This window comes from Dipodomys spectabilis, unplaced genomic scaffold (assembly GCF_019054845.1).
Source record: "Dipodomys spectabilis isolate Male_0828 unplaced genomic scaffold, ASM1905484v1 ptg000106l, whole genome shotgun sequence".
In the NCBI taxonomy this organism is placed as follows: Eukaryota; Metazoa; Chordata; class Mammalia; order Rodentia; family Heteromyidae; genus Dipodomys; species Dipodomys spectabilis.
The window spans coordinates 250391-261832 of NW_024870783.1; positions in this window are offsets into that span (position 1 = coordinate 250391).

The window sequence follows — 11442 nt, forward strand, 5'->3', positions numbered from 1 at the left end:
AATGTGATGAAGTTCTAACAGGTTTGTGATGTCACAATGTGACACAATGGTCATATCTGGCAGTGTGATGTCACAGTGGTTATGATGTCACACAGTATTTCTTATATCACATGTCTTACCTGAAATACTATGAGGTCGAAAACAGATTATGAGCTCCCAAAGAGCTAAGATATCAAAATAGCAGCGTGTCACAAAAGTTATGAGCACAGTACAGGTTTGTGATGTCATAGTGGGTTAGTGATATCATAATGGCAATATGATATCACAATGGATTTAGGATGTCACAATGGTTATGAGGTCACAATGGGTTTCTGATCAACCCACATGCCACCATGGAAATAGAATGAAATCAGAGAATAGGCATTTACAATGTGTCTATAATGTCACAATTACAATGTGATGTCAAAATGCTATGGTGTCATCGTAGTGTTCTCAAGTTACAATGAGCTGATGGAGTCAAAAGGACAATGTGCTATCACATTGATTATGTCACAAAAGGTTTGTAATGTTACAATGGCACAGCTAATCACAACTGTCATTAGTTCACAAAGAGTATATGCCTACCCAAATTGACTGTGATGTCACACAAAGGCCATGTATTTTTTTCAAAGGAGCTAAATGGTCATAAAATTTCAGTATGTCATAATGTGTATGTGATGTTGCAGTGGTGATGAAATCCCAATGGATTTGTGATGTAACAACGAGTATGTAATACCACAATAGCATGTCCATTTGCAGTTGCTACTTGTTCACAATGAGAATTCAAGTTCATAGTTGCTCAAAGTCCCAAAGCCCATGAATTTTCTAAAATGTTATGAATTCATAATAGGGTTGTGAAAATACAATGGGGCAGTGATATCACAATGGCAATGTGATGTCACAATATGAAGTCATAACAATATTTTTATGTCACAGTTAGTTGGTGATGCCATACTGTTGGTGAGGTTACAATAGGTTTGTGATGTCACAATGTGTTTTGGATGTCACAATGGCATGCTGTATCTCAATTGTCATTAATTCACAATAAGTTTATGAGCTCAAAAAGGGACTTTGATTTCCACAAAGGCGTGGGTGGTTACACATGTTCTGAAGTCCTAAATGTTTGTGATGTGACAGATGTTTGGTGGTATCACAATGGCAATGGGACATAATAAAGGCTTTGTGATGTCACAATAGATATTAGATTACAATGAGCTTGTGATATCAACCCATGTGCCACATTTGAAATAGAATGAAATCACACAATAGGTATTCACAATGTGTCTATGACATCACAAAGACAATTTGATTCATAATGCTATGATGTCATAGCAGTTTGGTGATATCACAATGAGCAGATTGGGTCATAACAGCAATGTGATGACACTAAGGATTTGTGATGTTACAATGGCATGTCTGATCTCAATTGTCATTACTTCACAATGAGGAAATGGGAATAAAAAGGGACTGTGATGTCAGAAAGGCATGTGTTTTTTCAAAGGTGCTAAGAGGTCATAATAGTTTGGGGATGCCACAATGTGATCATGATGTCACAATGGCAATGCGATTTCACAATGGGTTTGTGATTTCACAGTGGAAATAAGGTCATAGTGGGTTAGTGAGGTCACAACGGGTTTGTAATTTCACAATCACATGTCCAATTTCTACTGCTGTTACTTACCAGTGAGGATCCAAGTTCACAGAAGGAGCTTTATGTCCCAAAGGCCATGAATTTTCTTGAAAGTTATGAGGTCATCCTAGGTTTGTGGAAACACAATGGTACAGTGATATCACAATGGCAATGTGATGTCAAAATATCATGTCATAATAATGCTTTGATGTCAAAACTAGCTGGTGATGCCAGAATGGTGATGAGATCACAATGGGTTTGTGATGTCTCAATGCATTGGTTATGTCATAATGGCATGCCGTATCACAATTGTCATTAACTCACAATGAGTATCGGAGTTCACCAAGGGATTGTGATGTCTCCAAAGGTATGTGTTGTTACAAATGTGATGAAGCCCTAACAGGTTTATGATGTTACAAATTGACACAATGGTCATAATATCTAGGCGGGTGATGTCACAGTGGATTTCTGATATCACATGACATACCTGAAATATTATGAGGTTGAATACATATTATGAACTCACAAAGACCTAAGATATCACAGTAGCAGCATTTATGAGGATAGGAAAGATTTTTGATGTCACAGTGGGTAGTGATATCACAATGGCAATGTGATGTCACAAAACGATTGTGATGTCACAAAGGTTATGAGGTCACAATGGGTATCTGATGTCAACCAACATGCCCACATCTGAAATAGAATGATATCACAGAACAGGCATTCAAAATGTGTGTATGACATCATGTAATAATTCTATGTAATAATTCTATGATGTAATTGTAGTTCATTGATGTCACAATGAGCTGACAGGATGTAATAGAGTTTGTGATATTACAATATCATGTCTGATCTCAATTGAAATTAGTTCACAATCAGGTATGGATACACAGAGACTGTCATGTCACAAAAACATGCAATTTTTTTCAATGTTGCTATGAGGTCATAATAGGTTTGTGATGTCACATGTGATTATGATGACACAATGGCAATTTGAGGTCACAATGTGTTTGTGGTATCAGAGTGGTGATGAATTCACAATGGTTTACTGATGTCCCAATGAGTTTGTAATAACACAATAACATGTCTTTCTTCAATAACTATTAGTTCACAATGAGGACAGGAATTCACAGGAGCTTGAATCTCCAAAGGTCATGAATTTCCTGAAATGTATGAGGTCATAATAGGCTTATAAAAACACAATGAGATACTGATATTACAAGGGCAATACGATGTCACAGTATTATGTCATAAGGTTTTGGTGTCACAATTAGTTGATGATGTTATAATAGTGATGAGTTCACAATAGGTTTGTGATGTCAGAATGAGTTGGTGAAGTCAAAATGTTATGCCAGATCTCAATTGGCTTGAACTTACAATGAGTATATGAGTTCACACAGGAGCTAACATGTTTCTAAAGGCATTTGTTTTCACAAACGTGATGAAGTCCTAACATGTTTGTGATGTCACAATGTGATACAATGCTCATGACTTCTGGCAGTCATGCTGTCACAATGGTCATGATGTCACAGTGGATTTCTCATATCACATTTGATACTTGAAATATTATATCAACAACAGACTATGAACTCATAAAAGGCCTAAAATATCATAATGGCAGCATGTACCAAAATTTATGAGGAGTGGAAAAGTTTATGATGTCACAGTGGGTTAGTGATATCATAATGGCAAGTGATGTCACAAAGGGATAGTGATGTCACAACAGTTATGAGGTCACAATGGGTTTCTAATATCAACCCACATGCCCCATTTGAAATAGAATGAAATCACAGAATAGTCATTCAAAGTGGATGTATGACATCACAATGAAAATGTGATGACATTAAACTATAATGCCATTTTGAATTTGTGATGTCACAATGAGCTGATGGTGTCATAATGACAATGTGATGTCACACAAGTGATGATGTCACAAAGAGTTTCTGATGTTAAAATGGCATGTCTGATCAAAAATGTCAGTTCACAGTAAGGATATGGATACACAAAGAAACTGCGATGTCACAAAGGCCACATATCTTTTTCAAAGGAGCTAAGAGTTCATAATAGTTTGGGAATATCACAATTTGTTCATGATTTCACAATGGCAGTGAGATGTCACAATGAATGGGTAATGTCACAGTGGTGATGAGGTCACAATGGTTTGTGATGTTACAGAGTTCATGATATTACAATGACATGTCCAATTTCAATTGCTACTAGTTCACAATGATGATATCAATTCACAGAAGGAGCTTGAAATCCCAAAGGCTATGAATTTTCTAAAATGTTATGAGGTCATACCAGGTTTCTGAAAACACAATGTGAGTGATATCACAATGGCAATGTGATGTCCAAATATCATGTCACAATTTATTCATGTCAAAATTAGTTGTTGATGCCATAATGTTGATGAGTTCAAAATAGGTTTTTGATGTCTCAGTGTGTTTGAGACCTCACAATGGCATCCCCCCTATCAATTGTCATTAACTCTCAATGAGTATATGAGTTCACAAAGGGACTATGATATCTCTAAAGCATGTGTTGTCACAAATGTGATGAAGTCCTAGTTTTTTTTGTGATGTCACAATGTGACTCGATGTTCATGATGTCTGGCAGTGTGATGTCCCAATGGTCATGATGTCACAGGGAATTTCTGATATCAAATATCTTACATGAAATATAATGATGTCAAAAACAGATTATGAGCTCACCAACAGCCTAAGATAGCACAATGGAAGTATGTCACAAAAGTTATTAAGATAGGAGAGATTGGTCATGTCACAGTGTTAGTAATATTACAATGCAATATGATGTCACAAAGGGATTATGATGTCACAATGGTTATGAGGTCACAATGTGTTTCTTATGTCAATCCACATGCTACCTTGGAACTAGAATGAAATCAGAGAATAGGCATTCACAATGTGTTTACAAGATCACAAAGACAAGGTAATATCATAATGCTTTGATGTCATTGTACTTAGGTGATATCACAATGAGGTGATGTTATCATAATGACAATGTGATATCATGCTGTTGATATCACTAAGGGTTACTGATGTTACAATGTCATGTGTGATCTCAATTGTCATTAGTTCACAATGAGGATTTGAGTACATAATGGGACTGTGATGTCACAAAGGCCATGTGTTTTATCAAAGATTCTAAGAGGTCATTATAGATTTTGGATGTCACAACGTGATCCTGGTGTCACATGAAATTTCATGCCACAATTGGTTTGGGATGTCACAGTGGTGATGAGGTCAAAATGGTTTTGTAGTGATATCACAATGAGTTCGTGACATCACAATGACATATCCAATTTCAATTGCTATTAGTTCACAATGAGAATAGTATAATTACCAGTGGAGCCCCTATAATCCCTGGGAAGTGATAGATATTGTGGCCTCATGGTCTAGATCTCCAGAGAGGGTGGGGCATGCCACCTAAGATGGTGGGGCATGCTACTGGAGAGGGTAGGGTGTCAAGCCCCACATGGTGAACTGTCAAGTAGTGACTTGGCAGTGGGCAGTTTGGGAAGTGATGGCTGAAAACCGTTAGGGAGGTGACCGGTTGAAGTGGGGGAGGAGTACAGCCTATGTATAGATGGTGTGCTCAGAGAAACTGAATGGGAGAGAAGGAGAGGAAAGACCTAGAAGGAAAGAAGTGCTGAGACAGCAAGAGGGGAAAGACCTGGGAGGAGAGGAAGTTTAGGGAGAGCAGGAGGGGGTGGATGGCAACTTGCCACAAGGGTAAAGCAGGACAGGCCTGTGGAGAGTGGAGAGGCCTAAAGAGAAGAATGAAGTGGTGGAGGGGATAAATGGAAAGACCTGGAAGGAAGGATAGGTCTGTAGAGAAGGAGGGGGAAAAGGAAAAGGAAAAAAGCCTTGCCCTTTGAAATTTGGAGCTTTGGAGATCATAATTTTGGGGGTTGGTGGTTTGCAGACCAATTAACAAAGGGCAGGCCTGCTCATTGGAGGTCTGGGGTTTGTGGTCGAGGATGCTATTGGCTCTGTGTATCCAGCTCAGGACAAGGTAGTCGCAGGCATCTTTCTAATGTAAAATAAATCTGTTTATTATCTTAATGTGCCTAGATAGATTTTCTTATACTTTAAAGGTCATAGTTTTTGTAGGCCCCAGTGAAATAATCCATCTGGACAGCTTTGGGCCTTGGCCCCTGGAAAATCCCCTCATAGTTGAGTGTCTCAGCCCTCAGGGGTGAGAGCCTCCCTCAAGAGTTTGTTTCCCGAGACCAACATGGACAAGAGTCATTTAGGAACCCTGTAGGGGTGAGTATGGGCACGCTTGCCAGACTGTTTTTGGGACCCCCCTCTGGAGGTCATCTGGGGTTTCCTTGAGAAGTCATCTGTTTCCTCGTTGAGAGTCATCTGGGGCCTCCACGAAGGTGGAACCTCCTCCAGAAGTCATCTGGGGCCTCCTCAAGAATCCACCTGGGACCTCCTCGAGAGGTTATCTGGGGCTACCTTTAGAAGCTATCTGGGACCTCCTCTGGAGGTCATCTGGGTCCTACTCAATAGGTCATCTTGGACTTCCACTGGAGGTAATCTGGGGCTTCTTCGAGAGGCTATCTGGGGCCTCCTTGAGAAACCATTTTAGACCTCTTCCAGAGGTCATCTGGGGCTTCCTCGAGAGGACATCTGTGATCTCCAGAGGTCATTTGGAGGATTCACTGAGACGCCATCTGGGACTTCTCAAGCAGTCATCTGGGGCTTCTTTGAAAGGCCATCTGCGACCTCCTAGTAAGGTCATCTGGAGACTACTCAAGAGACCACATGGGACCTCCTCCTGAGTCACCTGGGGGCTCCTCTGGAGGTCATCTGGGGCTTCCTGAAGAGGCAAACTGGGACCTCCTCAGGTCATCTGGGGCTTGCTTGGGAAGCCATTTGGGACATCCTTGATAAGTCATCTGGGGCCTCCTCCAGGGGTCATCTTTAAGAGATGTGTGACATGTGGGTTAAGTGTCTGTGGTTATTTTTCTGTGTGTGTTTGCTGATAATTCTGTGTCCTGTTTAACTTCTTTTATTCCAGGATGAGATAACAATGTCCTAAACTTCTCATAACTGAAAAATCTTCTCCACTGGTGTTGCAGGATCGCTCAGAGGAAGACCCACTGGTATATGCTATCAGCACCTCTGACATTAAGTCCCCAGATACCAGAAGTGGTTCCTTGTACAATCCTGAGGTGGTACAAGGTGGTACAGTCCCCTTATTACCCTTGAGACAGGTGCATGGGGGAGATGGTTGGCAGGCCTTCTTTTTAATGTATGTTCCCTTGACAACTATTGACCTGTATAACTGGAAACAGCAAAATTTGTCCTTTTGTGAAAAACCCCAGGGGCTCATCTCCTTATTAGAGACAGTATTCTTCACACATCAACTACCTGGGATGATTGTCAGCAACATTTACAGGTGCTTTTCACCTGGGAGGAAAGAGAGTGAATCCGGCACATTGCCTTGAAGGCAGTCCATGTACCAGATGGTTTCCCCACTGATGAACCCGTCCATTTGGAGCAAATCTTTCCTCAGACTTGCCCAAGCTGGGACTACAAAAGTGTTCGAGGTAAGCAGGTGCTTTTCAATTATCACTACTATGTTAGCAGGGATACAGGCAGTGGCTTGGAAACCAACTAATTTAACTATACTGAGTGAGACTCTACAGCTCTCCAGGGAGTCCCCTAATGCTTTTCTGGAATGGCTCTAGGGGTCCCTAGGACATATATGGCTATAGATCCTGAGGCCCCGGAGAATTGAAGAGACCCAAATATGGCCTTTGTTAACCAATCAGCCCCAGATATTTGAAGAAAGCTTCAAAAGTTAGAAGATTTTGAGGGAAAGGTCTTATCTGTATTGGTAATGGTTGCTCAGTGGGTGTTTGATAACAGAGATACCCTGGAAGAAAAATAGTCTAAGAAGGGAGTTTGAGTTTTGGTAGCAGCACCAGTATTGGGATCAAGAAACCCTTGGCAAAAACAGTAAAATTCATTTGCAAATGGTAGTAGGGAACCTCTAGGAGGAGATCAGTGTGCTTACTGCAAGCAAAAGGACAATGTGATGTCACTGTGGAGATGATGTCACAAAGCAATAATGATGGCACAATGGCATGTCTGACCTCAACTGTCCTTAATTCAAAATGATGATATGGTTATCCAGAGACTGTGATGTCCCAAAGGCCATGTGTTATTTCAAAGGTGCTAAGAGGTCATAATAGCTTTAGGATGTCACAATGTGATTGTGATGTGACAACGGCAATGTGATTCACAAAGGGTTGGTGTTGTCACAGTGCTGATGAGGTCTCCATTGGATAGTGATGTCACAATGAATTTTGTAATATCACCATCACATGTCCAATTTCAATTGCTACAAGGTCACAATGAAGATACCAGTTCAAGGAAGGAGTTAGAAGTCAGAAAGGCCGTGAATTTTCTAAAATATTATGAGGGCATAATAGGTTTGTGAAAACACAATGGAACAGTGATATTACATTGGCAATGTGATATTACAATATCATGTCAAAACATTTTGATGTCACAATTAGTTGGTGATGAGGTCACAATTACCAGTGATGAGGTCACAATAGGTTTGTGATGTTTGTGATGGGTTGATGATGTCATTTCATAATGCTAAAATGTCATTGTAGTTTGGTGAAGTCACAGTGAGCTGATGGTGTCATAATGACAATGTGATGTCACAGTGGTGATGATGTCACAAAGGTTTTATGATGTTACAATGGCATGATTGATCTCAATTGTTATTAGTTTACAATATTAGCACACAAAGGGACTAGGTTTTTCCCAAACCTATTATGAACTCATAACCTTTTAGAAAATTCCTGTTCTTTGGCACTTCTAGCTCCTACCTTGAACTCATATCCTAATTGTGAAATAGTTGCAATTGAAATTGGACATGCCATTGTGATATTACAAACTCATTAGTACAGCACAAATCCATTGTGACCTCAGAAACAGTGTGAAATCACAAAACTATTAGGACCTTTTATCAAATTTGAAAAATACTTGGCCTTTGTGACATCACAGTCCCTTTTTGAACCCATCCCCCATGGTGAACTAATGACAATTGAGATAAAAATGTCATTGTAATATCACAAACCCTTTGTGACATCATCAGGAATGTGACATCACAGTGTCATTGTAAAACTAACAGCTCATTGTGACTTCACAAAATAAAAATGACATAATAGCATTATGACATCAAATTGTCACAGTGATGTCATATACACATTTGAATGGCTATTGTGATTTCATTCTATTCAAATGTGGCATGTGTGTTGATATCAGAAACCTATTTTGACCTCATGAACAATGTGACATTGCAATATATTTTGAAATCACATTGCCATTGTGATATTACTAACCCTCTGTGACTTCACCAACCTGTTCTAATCTCATAACTGTTTGACATGATAACATTGTGATATTCTTAGGCCTGTTGTGGGCTCACAGTCTGTTTTCGACCTATTTCAGGTAAGATATGTGATATAAGGAATCCATTGTGACATCATGACCATTGTGACATCTCACTGTCAGATACCATGACCATTGTGTCATATTGTGACATCACAAACCTGTTAGAACTTCATAACATATGTGCCAACACCTACCTTTTGAGACATCATAGTCCCTTTTTGGACTCATGTACTTACTGTGAATTTATGACAATTGAGACCTGACATGTAATTTTGACTTCACCCACCCATTGTGATATCACAAATCTATTGTGACCTCAACACCAGTATGACATAAGCAACACATTGTGATATCAAAACATTATTATCACATGATAGTGTGACATCACATTGCCATTGTGATATCCATCCCTTTTTGTTTTCACTAACTTATTATGACCTCATAACATTTCAGAAAATTTATATCCTTTAGGAATTCAAGTTCTTTCTGTAAACTTGTATCGTCATTGGTAACTAGTAGCAGTGAAAATGGGACATGTCACTATGATATTAGAAACTTGTTGTGACACCCCAAACCCCTCCTCACCCCATCACAGCTGTGACATCAAATCCATTCTGACATCATATTCCCATTGTGAAATCACAGTCACATTGTGACAGCCCAAATATATTATGACCTTTGAGCTTCTTTGAGAAAACATGGCTTTTGTGACATCACAGTCCCTTTGTGTACCCCTATCCTTATTGTGAAAAAATGACAATTGAGATCAGACATGCCATTGTATCATCACATTGTATCATCCCATTGTGACATCACATTGCCATTGTGACATAACAATTATATTATGACATCCCAAATCTTTTATGACATCTTAGCACTTTTGAAAAAGTATATGTCCTTTGTGACATCACAGTCCCTTTGTGTGCCAATTTTGTGAACTAATGACCATTGAGATCAAACATGCCACTGTAACATCACAAACCCTTTCTGACATTATCACCAGTGTGACATCACATTGTTGGTATGATACAATCAGCTCATTTTAACATTATAAAACTACAATATCATACCATTAGGACATCACATTGTTATTGGGATGTCATAGACACATTATGAATGCCTAGTCTGTGATTTCATGCTATTTCAAATGTGGTATGTGTTTGGTATCAGAAACCCATTGTGACATCATAACCAATGTGACATCATGTTGCATGGTGATATCACTAACTCACTGTGACATCACAAACCTGTCCTGTCCTCCTGTCCTCATAACTTTAGTGATGTGCTACCATTGTGATATCTTAGGCCCTTTGTGAGCTCATAATCTGTATTCAACCTCATAATATTTCAGGTTTGACATGTGATATCAGAAATCTACTGTGACAACATGAAAATTATGATGTCATATTGGCAGATATCATGAGCATTGTGTCACACTGAGAAATCAAAACCTGTTAGGACTTCATCACATTTGTGAAAACATGTACCTTTGGAGACATCACAGTCCCTTTGTGAACTCATATACTCATTGTGAATGACTGGCAATTGTGACATTTCCATTACATTGTGACATCACAAACATATTGTGATCCCATCACCAATATAGCATCACCTAATAATTGTGACACCAAAACATTATTATGACATAATATTGTGACATCATATTGCCATTGTGATATTACTGTTCCATTGTGTTTTCACAAACCCAGTATGACCTCATAACATTTAAGAAAATTCATGGCCTTTGGGACTTCAAGCACCTTCTGTGAACTGACATCCTCATTGGGAAATAGCAGCAATTAAAATTGGACATGTGGTTGTGATACTACAAACTCATGACATCACAAACCTATTGTGACCTCATCACCACTTTCACAAAACCATTGTGAAATTACATTGCCATTGTGACTTCACAATCACATTGTGACATCCCAAACCTATTATGATCTCTGAGAACCTTTCTAAAAACACATGGTCTTTGTGAAATTGCAGTCCCTTTGTGTACCAATACCCTCATTGTGAACTAAGGACAAGTGAGGTCAGACATGCCATTGTAACATCATAGTGACATCATTATAAATGTGACATCACATAGTCATTAAGATACCATGAGCTCATTTTGACACCAGCCTACAATGACATCATTGCATTATGACATCATATGGTCATTGTGATACCATAAACATTTTTGAATGCCTACTCTGTGATTTCATTCTATTTCAAATTTGGCATGTGGATTAATATCAGAAATGCATTGTGACCTCATAACCATTGTGATAGCACAATATCTTTGTGACATCACATTGCCATTATGATATCACTAATCCACTGTGACAACATGAACCTGTCCTGTCCTCATAACTTTTGTGACATGCTGCCATTGTGATA